The sequence below is a fragment of the Primulina huaijiensis genome, chromosome 4 (genome assembly GCF_012295235.1).
Source record: "Primulina huaijiensis isolate GDHJ02 chromosome 4, ASM1229523v2, whole genome shotgun sequence".
In the NCBI taxonomy this organism is placed as follows: Eukaryota; Viridiplantae; Streptophyta; class Magnoliopsida; order Lamiales; family Gesneriaceae; genus Primulina; species Primulina huaijiensis.
The window spans coordinates 19,717,464-19,729,223 of record NC_133309.1 but is presented as its reverse complement, the minus strand read 5'-3'; positions in this window follow the sequence as shown (position 1 = coordinate 19,729,223).

Genomic DNA, 11,760 nt, shown 5'->3' with positions numbered 1-11,760 from the left:
TAAATTGCAAGCCCAAAACCAAAGCCTATTAACTTGTTAATTAATCTATAAATAAGTGGTCAAGGCTTTCAAAACACCATATTGTAACCTTGAAACAACCGAAACACACCACACACACACTTCATAATTTCGAAAAATAAGGAGAAGGAAAGCTTGTGTTCTTCGTTGCCCGTTCGTCCTTCATCGCCGACGATCGAAAATTCGATCGTTATAAACGCAAAAGCACGTTTTCTAAACTCTTTCAAACATCATACAAATCATATTATGTGTGTTTTAATTGTTTATGCTTGACTAAAATAGGTGTTTGATTATTTTACGGTAAGATACGTTTTTTTCAAAGTTTTAACGATTTTACGTTTATTCGAAAAAAGTTATGAATCCAAGGGTTAAGCTGCCAATACATGATAAAAATATGAATACGTTAGTGACAAAACATGATAAATTAATCAAGAGAACGAGCTGGAACCGTGGGACAAAAGCTAATAAGAACCGTGAGTTTTTTTTTGAGTTTTATGTGCATGTGTGGTTCAAGTGGTTCGTTCGTTTTGCATGGGGTCATGGGGCTGGCCAGGGCTGATTGGGGGCTTGGCCAGGGTCAGGTTCGAAGGCTAGGTAGGGTCCTATGGCGGCTAGGGTCGAGGGAGGCGGGTGAGGAAGAGCCCTTGCGTGAAGGGACTCTTCACGAGTAAGATTCAGGGTGGCCGAGAGTTCCAAGGGCCATGGCTCGGTCTCAGGGCAAGCTAGGTGGTCCATCAGGGTCGTAGGATGATGGGTAGAGGTCAGGCTAGGGGCTGGTGCTGCTGGGTCGCAGCTGGCTCGAGGAAAAAGCTGCAACCGTGAAGAAGCACTAGACGCGCAGCTTGTCTCTTCTGAATTCATAGGCGTCGGGCTTGGGTTCCAGGCATGGTTAGGGTCAGGGGTGGTCAGTGGTTAGATGGCTTGATGAGTCCTAAGACAAATAGAAAACCTTATACAGCTTGGAGACTCACGCACACACACATGCAGGTTTGGGGTCACTTTTCAGAAGAATTTTGAGAGGGCCAGGGCTGGTTCTTTGGGCTGGGCTTGGTCAAGAGGGTGCTTGGGTGGGTTGGCTCGGGTTTGGCTCGGGCGTGGCTCGAGTAATTTAGGAGATGGCTCAATGTCTCCTTTTATGTGTCAATTTCCAAAATTAAAGAACAAAAATTAGAACCATGGATCCACGGGTGTGGTTCATGGCTCCCAAGGGTAGAATAAATAATAAAAATGCTATTTTTAAAATTTGGGATCAAAATATTAAGTTTTGGATTTATCCGGGATTTAATCACCTCACGAAACGTTAATTAAAGAATTAATTGAAATGCCTAGTTTTAAGTCTCATAAAATTATGATATTTTATGATTTATTATGATGATTTTGATGATAATATGATATTTTACGATTTTTGGTACTGTCTAAAATGTTATTTTTGGAATGTTATGTTATTTTATGATTTTTAAAGAAAATGAAAAATATTTTGAGGGATGCGAATTGACTGTGACAAAAGATATGGTATATGATTTTGTGGGGATGTCATGTGGGGAAAAGGCCCAGAGGGAGCTCATTTATGGGAGAAGGCTCCAGAGGGAGCCCATTTATGAGAAAGGGCCCCAGAGAGAGCCCGTCTATGGGAGAAGGCCCCCAAAGGAGCCCCGACGATCGTATTTTCACGGTGGAGCCTAGTGCACACCTCCATGGACCATGTGGAGCTGAAGACTGATCAGTCGACCATAGGATAAAAGCTAGTCACTTTCAAGGATCAAACTTCACCCAAAAATGATATACGATTGAAAGCTTATGATTAAATGATTTTTATGATATATGATTAATGATGATGATTAAAGCTATTTTTAAAATGATTTATTTATGCTCAAAGCTATTATTTTAAATGATTTTTAAAGGATTTATTTATGCTTAAAGTTATTTTAAAATGATTTTACGATTTATGATTTAATTATGCTTAAATGATTTTAAATTGTTTATTTATGTTCAAAAGCTATTTTAAATAAAAGTACGATTTTAATGCATGTGATTGTATATGTATTATTTGTTATCCATGTTTAGAAAGTGCTGAGTCTTTAAACTCACTAGGTTTGTATGATGCAGGATTTGATAATTTATGGGAGGTGCTGACGATTGAGTGGATCGAGTGCAGTAGTACACACCCGAGGGCCTTTATGTTTCCGCACTAGCTAGATAGATAAATGATTTAAAAATTTATGTTAAAGATTTTTATTAGAGATATTTTTATGTTTCATTTTATTGTTAGTTGATCTTTTAAAGGTCGATTTAGGGATTTTGGTTAGTTGATGATTTAGGATTTATTTTATGCACTTGAGATTGAAAATTGTTAAATTATTTTGATTGTTAGAAATGTTAAGTTATTTATTTTAGTCAGTATTTAGAATTTATGATTTATGATTAGAAAAAATCAAGGTCGTTCACATTTGAGCTTTGTTTTTGCAGATTATAGGTTTTTTTTTCGAAAGTTTGTTACTATACATGTTTAGAAATTTTTCCTTTTCATGGATCGTTTGAGATATTTTTAAATTTATCAAAGGTTGGTTGTTTATGATTTGACAATGATGTGCATTTGGTGTGTAATCTCGATCTCGAATTTTTAAACATTTCGAATTTTTATCTCAATATTTATGATGTTTCTTTTGATTAGTTCAGTTTCTATATTATCTAATTTCTCTAATTTTCTTTAGGCAAAAACTTGTGTGAGAAGGTCTCATGGGTCGTATTTTGTGAGACAGATCTCTTATTTGGGTCATCTATGAAAAAATATTACTTTTTATACTAAGAGTATTACTTTTTATTGTTAATATCAATGATACATTAAAGCCTTAAGTTTTATTTTTTTATTAACCACTTTACATTAATTAACCATTCAGACTCATCGTTTTCCTTGCACCCTCACCATCAACGTCTATGTTCACTTCTCTGTTGATTCTTCTTGTTAGATGCAATGATTGTTCCTGCTGGGTATATCAATCAAAATGTGTTGTTTGAGCTGTAGTATGGTTTAAAAAGATTTAATTGAATTGTTACTTACAGATAAAGCTTTTGGTAAAGTGATAAGCGACAAACACTCGGTCCTACAATTGGTATCAGAGCTAAGGTCTCGAGTTTGACAGAGATGAGAGTCTAGTGGAGTGAGATGTTTTTGTTGTGGGGGGATCTCATCTGATCAAAAAGTGAACACAGACCGAGATCCCATGTTATGAGTGTGGCGGTATAGGCCATATGACGAGGCATTGTCTTAATCGTGAGGGACAACGAGAGCCTAGAGGTGATAGAGATAGATCCTCAAAGAGAAGAGGATGACAGCCTCAGTAGTTTATACTCGCCCTTCTTGAGGACAGCCACTTATGCAGGGAGATAGTCCGTCTCAGGCACATGTGTATGCTTTAACACGAGAGCAGGCAGAGGAGGAACGAGAGGAGATGATAGCAGGTAAGTGTTATTTATGTTCTTATCCTACTTATATTCTTGTTGATACATGTGCCTCACATAATTTTATATCGAAGAGGTTGTGGTTGAGCATCATATATACCATTCTCCATTTTTTATGCCTATTTATGTTTCTATGCACTCTGGAGTTGATATATCAATCGTATCTATGATAGCAGATGATATTATTTCTTATGAGGGCTATGACCTGAGATCTAATATGATTATTCTGGAGATGACTGATTTTGATTGTATTGTAGGAATTCATGTGCTAAGGAGATATTGTGTGACTGTTGATTGTTATCAGCGAATATTATATTTTTACACAGATCAGAAAGAGCATTGGATCTTTTATGGGAAGGGTTTTCGTCACTGTGTTTCGTTTATATCTGATATCCAGATGTCTCGATTATTGGTGAATGAACATGAGAGTTATCTGATTTATGTTGTAGATGTGACAGAGAAAAAGAAAGAGGTGAGAATAGAGGAGATACTTGTAGTTGATAAGTTTTTAGATGTATTTTTTGATGAGATTTCAGGCTTTCCATCAGCTCGTGAAATGTAGTTTGGGATTAATTTGATGCCAGGTACTTCTCCTATTTCTCGTGCTCCTTACAGTATGGGACCAGCAGAGTTGAGAGAGTTGAAAGCCCTGTTACAGGACTTGCTGGACAAGGGATATGATTTTGAGATCTCGATAACTCTTATCCAGTTATTTACTTTATTAGTTGAACTTGATATATGTGGTCATATTCGTGAGGAACATATAACATATGAGAGAGTTCAGAGATAGAAAGTGTAGAACCCGTAACGTAGACTACGTATAAGCCATGCATAATTCTAGTATCTTAAATTAAAATGATTTTTTTTTATTGCATGATAGGATTTAATTCATGAAATTTTAAAAGTTCATGCATTAGGGTTTCTAGATACATTTCACGCTCAATCGAGGAACGGAGATCAGAGAAATTTCAAAAAATTATTTTAATTACACGATTTATTTTTAATAAATTATTATAGGAGTTTTAAATTTAATTTTTTTTAAAGTGAGATTTATTGAATATTTGTACCCGCAGGTTTTTATTTTTATCTAATACGCAAATTTTGTCGAATCGAGAGACTTTTTGAGGGTTCGGCTATTATTTTCAAAAACTTTCTAACACGAGATATTTTTCGGGAGTGTGTTTGGATTTAATGGGCCTACTTTTAAGTTTATTGAGCTTAAATATCTTCTAAACTTTTAATTTACAATTTAAGGCCCATTAATGGACTTGTTAACTATTTATATATTTCTAATCTCCCACTAAACCTAATTATCCCCTTCATCAGTCGCTCATCCTCTCCATTCCTCATCCTTCACACGATTTGTTGCTGCAAAGTGTTCGGTGACCCCAATTTTCTTTCCCTTCAGGCAAGAGCTCCTCCCTTCTCGGCCGTGTGTGCGTTCCTCGATCGGTTGCTCTAAGAATAATCATCAGGCATGCCATGTACTTCCTTTTTTGCATCATTCACGTCGTATATGTTGTCATATGTGTTAAGTTTATGTCTGGTTCGGTGCTTGCACGGAAAAGTATGATAGTTGCGTTTTCTTCTTTGTTCCCACATGTATATCCTTTTGCATCTCACGTTCGGATGATTTGTGCAAGGGGCCGTGGATCTGGCAAGGTTAAGGGGCTATGTTCGAAGAAAGAGGGTTGATGTATTGCTAGGGTCAAGGGTAGGGGTGCCATGTTGAGGCCGAAGGGTGTAGGGTGGCACGATAGGCTTCGGGCGTGGTGATGGTGTTTAGGTGGTATGTGGGTTGGGACACTCATGATGTTGGAGCGGTGCTGCGGTGATACCAGTAGGTCCAGTAGAATTTGGACGTGATCTTGGGTGGGTTGGATTTGTGGTCAAGTTACTTAAGTGTGAGTTGGAGGCATGGGATTGGTCTTTAAGTGTTCAAAAAGGAAGAAATAATAATAATAACTTATAATGCAGCAGCCTGCCTAGGATGGTTCGAAAATTTAAGGACTCGGTTCTTGAGGTTCTAGGGTCTTTAGGATGATTTCAAAGTGTGATAAAAAGTTGGGAAAAATTTGGTTGAGTTTCGAGTCGATTCGGGTTAAAACCGGGACCCCGATCCAAGTTTTAAAAAAATTCGGTTAAGTTATTATTTGGGCTCGAATTTACATCTAGGAATGCTTGTATATATGTTTTGGGACATTTTAAGGAGTTGGGTAAGATTCGGGTCAATTTTAGAGGTCCAGGGGTAAAATGGTAATTTTTAGGTTTCCAGGGGCAAAATGGTTATTTTGCACCCGGGGTGAGATTTTAGTCCTAGCAGCTCCCTAAGCACAAATCATAATATTTTTAAATGTTCATGCATCACGTTTACGATTTTTACGCTATTATAATAATTATGGTGCATGCTTGGTTTAAAGGAATTAAGAGAGAAAAAGTAAGAAAGTGAAGAGCACTTTGTCTCCACCGCGCCGCGTCGTTATTTCGTTTGTTTTCTGTCAAAACAAACCAAGGCATGTTTATATCTTCTTTCACTCTTCAATCAAGCCATATAGGTATTTTTAAATATCGCAAGTATATGATTTTATTGCAAGAAGATCGAAATTGTTTATATTTAATTATGTTAGTTAATTATATTACGTGCAAATATTAATTTTGAGATTTATGTGATATTGCTTGTGGTCACTTTACTATCATGCTTAAGTCCGGTCGCCAGTTACCGGCCCGGTCGCCAGTTACCGGTCAGTTCAGTTGTTTCACCCAGTATACTGTGGCAGTAGTCTGATCAGACATACATTATTAAGTCCGGTCGCCAGTTACCGGCCCGGTCGCCAGTTACCGGTCAGTTCAGTTCAGTTCAGTTCAGGGACCACTTGCGTAGACCATAATCTCACCAGAAAATTATTACAAGTTATTTCATTACAGGGCTCCAAGGAGCAAACATTTTCACTATGATATTTTCAGTTCAGTTATGCACGTACTATAATTACCATTGAAATGATATTTTACGTTACACCTCAGTACAGGAAATTTTCACTTGCATGCGACTTTATTATTTATTTACTTGTTATTTACGATATATGCATGCTGAGTCTTTAGGCTCACTAGACTTGATTGTTGTAGGTACTGATGATGTCGGGACCGAGGGCGGGGATCAGTGAGCCAGCTCGAGTCGGCAGTAGTGGGACCCGAGGACCTCATTTTCAGCATTTATTATTATTTGATTGCTCAGACATTTTTATATATTGTTGGATAAATTTCTAACTGTTGTTTCGAAAAATGTTAATTTCTTCCGCTGTCACTTTGAACATCAAACTTTATTTATCAGTTCAATTACGAATGGGGCAATTTTATTTATTTAAAAAGAAAATTTTTAAATTTTCCGCAATTTTTCAAGCACGGATTTTTAGGCCTTTACAGCTGGTATCAGAGCAATGGTTCTGTATAGGGTTGCACTACTACTGACCTCGAGAAGCTCACGAAGTCACGTCTTCGGTTTGTAAGTTTTACATTTACGTATTTTATTTAAAGCATGAATTATTTAACAGCATGTTTTCATGAATTATTTTACGTCCTGATTTTTATTGTGCAGTATTTAAATTTAAATTAAATTATGGAATTATGCATGTTGGTTACGTATGGGTTATGTATGGAACAGGATGCCCCCTAGACGCATTCCCGAGAACACTAGAAATGAGGAGCCTCGCCAAGAGGACAGGGAGGAGCAGAGGCAGGAGGGAGATTTACCCCCTCCACCTCCACCGGACATGAATGCCCAGATGCTAGCTGGGATGACTCAGTTCTTCGCACAGTTTGCGGGGAACCATGCTATGGTGACCAGGCCGACAGGGCCCGAGGCTGTCTATGAGAGATTCATGAGGATGCGTCCGAAGGAGTTTTCAGGGACGTCGGACCCCATGATTGCCGAAGGCTGGATCAAGTCCCTCGAGGTTATCTTCGAGTTCATGGAGCTTGGAGATGCAGATAGAGTCCGATGTGCCACATATTTATTCGGAGGAGATGCCCGCTTATGGTGGGAAGGAGCGTCAGTAGCCCTGAACTTGGCTACGCTGAGCTGGACACGCTTCACGGAGGTATTCTACTCCAAATATTTCACGGAGGAAGTGCGCACCAGGTTGACCACTGAGTTCATGAGCCTGAGACAGGGAGATATGACTGTTACGGAGTTCATCCGTAAGTTTGAGAGGGGTTGTCATTTTGTGCCCCTGATCGCGAATGATGCTAGAGCCAAGCTTATTCATTTCTTAGTCGGTCTACGGCCGATCTTGCGCCGTGATGTTAGGGTGTCTGACCCTACTTCTTATGAGGTCGCTGTCTCCAAAGCCCTAGCCGCAGAGCAGGATCAGCGTGACATTTAGAGAGATCGCTTGGGGAAGCGACCAGTCCAGGTACCACACCGCCCTCCTCCTCAGCAGCATCAGCAGCAGAACAAGAGGCCTTTTCACGGGCCGCCTAGAAATAGAGGGCAGCAGCAGCAGCGGGGACGCCCAGCCCCGAGGACCTTTGAGCACCCAGTCTGTCCCAAGTGCTCACGTCGCCATCTTGGAGCATGTATGTTTGGCTCAGGAAAGTGTTTTAAGTGTGGTAGTCTAGACCACTTATTTCTGCAGTGCCCTCAGAGGAATCCGCCTACCCAGGGCAGAGTTTTTGCCCTTCATGTGACAGAGACGGACCCGGAGTCGATGCTTATGACAGGTATCTTAATGCTTTTAGTTAATTATTGAATTTCAATGTTTTGGGAATCGGGATTGAGATTTTGAACTTAGAATTACGATAGGATTGCATGCTCTACTCAGTACCATTTTCGGGAATCAGGTTAGAAGAACTCTGGCCTTTGCATGTCTATAAGTTAGTTCTTATGATTATTGGGTTCAACTTAGAGTTCCGATCTTTCAGGGAGAATTTTTATATCTGGTTCCGCTACGAAGGCCTTGATAGATTCAGGGGCCACTCACTCATTTATTTCGGAGGTTTTTGCTAATTTCCTCAAGGTCAAGACAGTTGGGCTAGATGTAGCCTATTCAGTAGTATTGCCGTCGGGCGAGGAGATGGCAGCTACCAATGTGATCCGAGACATAGACCTTGAGCTGCATGGAAATCTTGTTTATGCGGATCTTATAGTGTTGCCGATGCCAGAGTTTGACATCATCCTGGGGATGGACTGGCTATTGAGGAACAAAGTATTGATAGACTTCCAGCGGAGATCTGTTCTAGTCCGACCGCCTGGGATGGAGCAGTTCTTATTTGAGCCAGACAGGTATTTTCCCTTACCGCGCATTATTCCTTATGTCAAGGCTAGGAAGCTCATGCATAGAGGGTGTCGGGCATTTTTAGCAACTTTTATAACTGTCCCCGAGGCACCCAGTCAGTTAGCCACAGATGTTCCTATTGTTAAAGATTTCCCAGACGTTTTTCCGAAAGACGTCTCTGGTATACCACCCGAGCGAGAGGTGGAGTTTTCTATTGAGCTTATGCCAGGTACGGTTCCGATCTCCAAAGCACCGTACCGACTAGCGCCGACAGAGATGGCAGACCTAAAGAAGCAGATTCAGGAACTTCTTGACAAGGAGTTCATTCGCCCTAGTTTTTCTCCATGGGGCGAGCTAGTCTTGTTTGTGAAGAAGAAGGATGGCTCTATGAGACTTTGTATTGACTACCGGGAGTTGAACAGGGTTACAGTGAAGAATAAGTACCCACTTCCGAGGATTGAAGATCTATTTGATCAGTTGCAGGGATCTTCGGTATTCTCCAAGATTGATCTGCGTTCTGGCTATCACCAGTTGAGGGTGAGAGATGCCGATGTTTCCAAGACTGCCTTCAGGACTCGTTACGGCCACTATGAGTTCCTTGTGATGCCGTTCGGTTTGACGAATGCGCCAGCGATCTTCATGGATCTCATGAATCGCGTATTTCAGCCGTATCTTGACCAGCTTGTGATAGTATTCATAGACGACATTCTCGTCTACTCCAAGAATCAAGAGAATCACAGCAGACATCTGACCATAGTGTTGCAGACCTTGCAGAAGCACAAGTTATTCGCAAAGTTCAATAAGTGCGAATTCTGGTTAGAGAAGGTGGCGTCCTTAGGCCACATTGTTTCTAGCAGTGGCGTTGAGGTGGACCCAGCGAAAGTTACAGCAGTCAGAGATTGGGTTGTGCCTCAGAATGCATCCGAGATCAGCAGTTTTCTTGGGCTAGTAGGATATTATCGGAAATTCATTAAGGGATTCTCCTCTATTGTCGTTCCACTCAAATCACTGACAAAGAAGAATGTGAAATTTGTATGGAGCGAGGAGTGTCAGAAGAGCTTCGATACTTTGAAACAGGCTCTTATCTCAGCACCAGTTTTGGCCATGCCGTCAGGGCCTGGTGAGTTTGTTCTATATACCGATGCTTTGAAGCTCGGTCTTGGCGCAGTATTGATGCAGCATGGGAAGGTGATAGCACATGCTTCTCGACAGCTGAAAATCCATGAGAAGAATTACCCTACCCATGATCTAGAGTTGGCCGATGTAGTTTTTGCCTTGAAGATTTGGAGGCATTATCTGTATGGAGAGAAGTGCCAGATCTTTACCGACCACAAGAGCCTCAAGTATTTCTTTACGCAGAAGGAGCTGAACATGCGTCAGAGGCGTTGGTTGGAGCTTGTGAAAGACTACGATTGTGACATTAGCTACCACCCGGGTAAGGCTAATGTAGTTGCGGATGCATTGAGCAGAAACGTTGCAGTGATGGCTCATTTGACGATTCAGAGACCCCTTCAGATTGAGATGCAGAGGTTTGATCTAGAGTCATATCCTCGAGGTAGAGTTCCTCGTCTATCTACCTTGACTATCCAGTCTTCGCTCATTGACAGTATTCGCGGTAGTCAACCAGCAGATGAGCAGTTGGCAAAGTGGAAGCAGAGAGATGAGCCCAAGGGCAGTGTTTTGTATTCAGTTAGTGACGGTATTGTGAGATACCGAGACAGAATATGGGTCCCTAGCAGTGATTCTATCCGAGCAGATATTCTATCAGAAGCCCATATGTCGCCGTACTCTATCCATCCAGGGAGTACGAAGATGTACAAGGATCTGCAGTCATTGTATTGGTGGCCAGGAATGAAGAAGGACATCAGACGGTTTGTATCCGAGTGTCTGACTTGCCAGTTAGTGAAGGCGGAGCATCAGAGACCAGTAGGTTTGCTCAAGCCTCTTCTTATTCCCGAGTGGAAGTGGGAGAATGTTACCATGGACTTTGTGACCGGTTTGCCGAAGTCAGTCAGAGGATCAAATGCCATCTGGGTGATTGTAGATCGTCTTACCAAATCAGCGCACTTCTTGCCTATCAAGACGACTTTCACCATGGTTCAGTATGCAGAGTTGTATATCCGGGAGATAGTCCGACTTCATGGTATTCCAGTTTCTATCGTATCTGACAGAGATCCCAGATTCACTTCCTCGTTTTGGAAGAGTTTGCATTCGACTATGGGGACGAAGTTGCTGTTTAGCACAGCTTTTCATCCGCAGACAGATGGGCAGTCAGAGCGAGTCATTCAGATTTTGGAGGATCTTCTCCGTGCTTGCGTCCTTGATTTCTCTGGGAGTTGGGAGTCGAACTTGCCATTAGTGGAGTTCACCTATAACAACAGCTTTCAGTCGTCTATAGGTATGGCTCCGTACGAAGCACTGCATGGCCGTAAGTGCAGATCTCCTGTTCATTGGGATGAAGTAGGAGAGAGAGCCGAGTTGGGTCCAGAGATTATTCAGCAGACTGTTGATGTAGTAGCCCGGATCCGTGATAGAATGAGGACTGCTCAGAGTCGACAGAAGAGCTATGCAGATCAAAGAAGGAGAGAGTTAGAGTTCGCAGTCGGCGACCATGTCTTTGTGAAGGTGGCACCTATGAAGGGTGTCATGAGATTTGGGAAGAAAGGGAAGCTTAGTCCGAGATTTATTGGACCATTTGAGATCCTTGACAGAGTTGGGACGCTAGCTTATCGTGTTGCTCTTCCGCCGAATCTGGCCGGAGTACACAATGTGTTCCACGTCTCTATGCTGAAGAAGTATATGGCGAATCCTTCGCATGTCTTGAACTTTGAGCCGTTGCAGCTTACTCCGAACTTATCTTATGAGGAGAGACCAGTGCAGATCTTAGACAGACAGGAAAAGAAGCTTCGGAACAAGCTGGTTAAGCGAGTGAAAGTCAAATGGCTCAACCATTCAGAGTAGGAAGCTACGTGGGAGTCCGAGCCAGAGATGAGGAGTCGGTACCCCGAGTTAT